Source organism: Nomia melanderi, unplaced genomic scaffold (genome assembly GCF_051020985.1).
Source record: "Nomia melanderi isolate GNS246 unplaced genomic scaffold, iyNomMela1 scaffold0373, whole genome shotgun sequence".
Classification (NCBI taxonomy): domain Eukaryota; kingdom Metazoa; phylum Arthropoda; class Insecta; order Hymenoptera; family Halictidae; genus Nomia; species Nomia melanderi.
The window spans coordinates 10,001-15,000 of NW_027475488.1; the positions used below are offsets into that span (position 1 = coordinate 10,001).

General features: G+C 50.9%; 1 non-coding gene across 1 annotated transcript; it reads right to left on the bottom strand.

Moving 5' to 3' along the window:
* Nucleotides 1-327: 327 nt before the first annotated feature.
* On the bottom strand, nt 328-482 carry LOC143176092 (5.8S ribosomal RNA). The gene has a single exon (XR_013000690.1). It is a non-coding gene; the product is annotated as a 5.8S ribosomal RNA (ribosomal RNA).
* Between the last annotated feature and the right edge of the window lie 4,518 nt (nt 483-5,000).

A 5,000-nucleotide genomic window follows, 5' to 3' on the forward strand; every position in this document is an offset into this window, starting at 1 on the left:
CTCAGATCCATATCGCAGTGGAGCGGTATCCGCGGGCGGTCGTAATTGAACGACGCACGACGCCGCGAACACTCACGCGAGTCCATACAAACGATTCCGATCGTTTTGCAACAACTAGAACGTACACTGTCCGTGAAATTCACAGAATTTTCGCGTGTCCGCGACAAACGCCGACGAGACACCCATCGTTCGCTCGTACGTAGCATCCTTCTCTTAACCCGACTCAGAAACGTTCTTTGCGCCCTTCGGTAAAAAAACGTTCGATCCGAAGAGGTGAACGACGGCGGGGATTTGACAGAGCTACGCAAGCAGTGTATGGTACGTAAACGACCCTCAGCCAGGCGTGGTCCAGGAATTGTATCCGTGGACCGCAATGTGCGTTCGAAATGTCGATGTTCATGTGTCCTGCAGTTCACACGTTGACGCGCAATTAGCTGCGTTCTTCATCGACCCACGAGCCAAGTGATCCACCGTTCAGGGTAATCGTATAAATTTTATATTTCACATATATAATTTTATTCTCATTTGTTCGACCTAATATCTCTCTTCTTTCAAAGAGAAGATAAAAGTTGATACCTGAATCTCCGACCAGCGCGCGAAGGAGATTCAGGCGTCGCCTTGGAGACGACACCGAAGCCTTTCGAGACGAAAAACGTTCAAGTAATATGTATATATTTCTCGACGTTCCGGGCGTATAGTGCATTCAAAAACCCGCGAAAGACGCAGAAGACTCGCACGCGTGGAAACGACGGGGATATATTTTGTATCCTACCCGATACTGAATCCATCGCGTGCAGTCGACCCTCGCGTTCTTCCGATCAGACGCATCTATTGTTGCGCGCATGTTTTCGCGTCGCATCGCGCGAAACGTTGCACGAATCGTACCGATCGATCGATTGAAAGCAAATAATGAAAAAAGACTTCACAGCTGGCTCTTTGCCGGTCATTCGTCCCATGTTATCTCTTGCCGCGAAATTGGCGCGCAAGAGTTGGGTGTCAGACGCGCGGCTTTAAAACGAGCTTCACGGCCGGTCCCTTCGTTACCGCTTTCGTTCTTTCTCTCGGAACGACCATGAACGAACACGACGAGCGACGCTACGGCATACACACGTCCACGGATTCGATTAAAAAAACAGACTTCACAGCTGGCTCTTTGCCGGTCATTCGTCCCATATTATCTCTTGCCGCGAAATTGGCGCGCAAGAGTTGGGTGTCAGACGCACGGCTTTAAAACGAGCTTCACGGCCGGTCCTCTCAATTCCGTGTACGGTACACGCAAGATGCGGGTTCCACTTCCAGACTACCCGGTCCCTTCTCTCTACGAGAATCGATAGTAGAAGAACGGCTCGAAAACGCGTCTCAGAGACTAGGGGAAAAGAAGCGGTATGCGAGCGAAACGAAAACGCATTATGGAAACGTCGCGAAACAATGTTCGACGGTTGCTCGGTTCCAATCGTGCGGCCGTTTCAATTTCTCGTGCGCTTCACCGTCCCTCCGTAACTCTGGCCGATCGCGTATACCGAAGAGCCGACACGCGCAAAAACCACAGGCATTGTATACTGTATATATATATGTTACAGTCACAGCCTTCGCGCGTTTTACTCTCCGACGCGGGGTTTCCACGACGAAAGAGAGACAGTTTCGTGGCGGGTGACTCGGCCGAATCGCTACGACGGGTATTTCTATTATAGAACGAATCATCGCCACCCTTTACCAGTGCCCGACGAAGGAATCACAAGGTCATCTGGAGTTTACAATGCCAGCGACGGTAATTCCAACGAAGACCCGATAAGTCAACTCATCGTTCTATTTCTCCCCGTACAGAAAAGCGAATCGACGCTAACGCACCTCGCGCAAGCACGAACGTTCTCTTCGCGTGGATCATCCCATCGTCGAAAGATGTAAAGACGCATTGGAGATCGTGGTCTCTGGCGGGCTCATTGCACGCCCCACTGCATATCTTTCCTCGAATCGAGAATGATTCGTCCACTAAGGCTGCGAAACTACGCGTCGAGGAAACTAGGGGAAAGAAGCGGGATGCGAGCGAAACGACAATACATTATGGAAACGTCGCGAAACAATGTTCGGCGGTTGCTCGTTTCCTCCTGCGGACGTTTCATTGCTCGGGCGCTTCACGTCCCTCCGTAACCTTCGCGCGATCGCGTGCCCCGGAGAGCCGGCAACCGGTGAACCACAGGCGTATAAACTATAGTCTTCTATAGCAAGCCTTCGGCGGTTACTCTCCGACGCGGGGATTCCACGACGAGAGAGAATTTCGTGGCGGGTGACATCGGTCGAAACGCTACGACGGGTATTTCTATTATAGAACGAATCATCGCCACCCTTTACCAGTGCCCGACGAAGGAATCACAAGGTCATCTGGAGTTTACAATGCCAGCGACGGTAATTCCAACGAAGACCCGATAAGTCAACTCATCGTTCTATTTCTCCCCGTACAGACAAGCGAATCAACGCTATCGCACCTCACGCATGCACGAACGTTCTCTTCGCGTGAATCGTCCCATCGTCGAAAGATATAGCCGCTTGGAGATCGTGGCCCATCAAGTTCTTCCGTAACTCCTGCGCGATCGCGTACCCCGGAGAGCAGGCAACCGGTGAACCACAGGCGTATAAACTATAGTCTTCTATAGCAAGCCTTCGCGTTTACTCTACGACGCGGGGATTCCACGACGAGAGAGATTTTCGTGGCGGGTGACACGGCCGAATCGCTACGACGGGTATTTCTATTATAGAACGAATCATCGCCACCCTTTACCAGTGCCCGACGAAGGAATCACAAGGTCATCTGGAGTTTACAATGCCAGCGACGGTAATTCCAACGAAGACCCGATAAGTCAACTCATCGTTCTATTTCTCCCCGTACAGAAAAGCGAATCGGCGCTATCGCACCTCACGCAAGCAGGAATGATCTCTTCGCGTGGATCGTCCCATCGTCGAAAGATGTAAGACGTACAGAAATCGTGGTCCATCACGATTATTCGTAACTCTCCGAGTCGCGTATCTGAGAGTAGGACAAACGGAGAACCACAGGCATAAATAATACTATATGTTTCTTATATAGTTAGCCTTCGCGTTTTACTCTCCGACATGGGGATTCCACGACGAGAGAGAGTTTCGTGGCGGGTGTCTCGGCCGAATCGCTACGACGGGTATTTCTATTATAGAACGAATCATCGCCACCCTTTACCAGTGCCCGACGAAGGAATCACAAGGTCATCTGGAGTTTACAATGCCAGCGACGGTAATTCCAACGAAGACCCGATAAGTCAACTCATCGTTCTATTTCTCCCCGTACAGAAAAGCGAATCGACGCTATCGCACCTCGCGCGAGCACGTAACTACTCTTCGCGTGGATCGTCCCATCGTCGAAAGATGTAAGACGCACGGAAATCGTGGCCCATCAACGTTTTTTTTGTAACTCTGCCGATCGCGTATCACAGAGCCGAGACGCACATACCACAGGCGTATAATACCGTTTTCTTTCGTATGGTAAGCCTTCGCGTTTACTCTTCGGCGCGGGGTTTCCACGTCGAGAGAGACATTCGTGGCGGGTGACATCGGTCGAAACGCTACGACGGGTATTACTATTATAGAACGAATCATCGCCACCCTTTACCAGTGCCCGACGAAGGAATCACAAGGTCATCTGGAGTTTACAATGCCAGCGACGGTAATTCCAACGAAGACCCGATAAGTCAACTCAACGTTCTATTTCTCCCCGTACAGAAAAGCGAATCGACGCTGTTGCACCTCACGCAAGCACGAACGTTCTCTTCGCGTGGATCGTCCCATCGTCGAAAGATGTAAGACGCACGGAAATCGTGGCACATCACGTGTTTTCGGAACTCTGTCGACCGCGTATCTCAGAGACGACGCGCGCGAACCACTGGCATATACTATTATATATCGCGTTTTACCCTCCGACGCGGGGATTCCACGACGAGAGAGAGTTTCGTGAGCGGGTTGACTCGGAAGAAACGCTACGACGGGTATTTCTATTATAGAACGCATCATCGCCACCCTTTACCAGTGCCCGACGAAGGAATCACAAGGTCATCTGGAGTTTACAATGCCAGCGACGGTAATTCCAACGAAGACCCGATAAGTCAACTCAACGTTCTATTTCTCCCCGTACAGAAAAGCGAATCGACGCAATCGCACCATACGCGTGCACGTAAACAACTCTTCGCGTGGATCGTCCCATCGTCGAGAGACGTAAGTTTTCATAGTATGAATTCGCGTTTTACTCTCCGACGCGGGGATTCCACGACGAGAGAGAGTTTCGTGAGCGGGTTGACTCGGAAGAAACGCTACGACGGGTATTTCTATTATAGAACGCATCATCGCCACCCTTTACCAGTGCCCGACGAAGGAATCACAAGGTCATCTGGAGTTTACAATGCCAGCGACGGTAATTCCAACGAAGACCCGATAAGTCAACTCAACGTTCTATTTCTCCCCGTACAGAAAAGCGAATCGACGCAATCGCACCATACGCGTGCACGTAAACAACTCTTCGCGTGGATCGTCCCATCGTCGAGAGACGTAAGTTTTCATAGTATGAATTCGCGTTTTACTCTCCGACGCGGGGATTCCACGACGAGAGAGAGTTTCGTGAGCGGGTTGACTCGGAAGAAACGCTACGACGGGTATTTCTATTATAGAACGCATCATCGCCACCCTTTACCAGTGCCCGACGAAGGAATCACAAGGTCATCTGGAGTTTACAATGCCAGCGACGGTAATTCCAACGAAGACCCGATAAGTCAACTCAACGTTCTATTACTCCCCGTACAGAAAAGCGAATCGACGCAATCGCACCATACGCGTGCACGTAACAACTCTTCGCGTGGATCGTCCCATCGTCGAGAGACGTAAGTTTCATAGTAAGCCTTCGGCGTTTTACTCTCCGACGCGGGGATTCCACGACGAGAGAGAGAGTTTCGTGAGCGGGTTGACTCGGAAGAAACGCTACGACG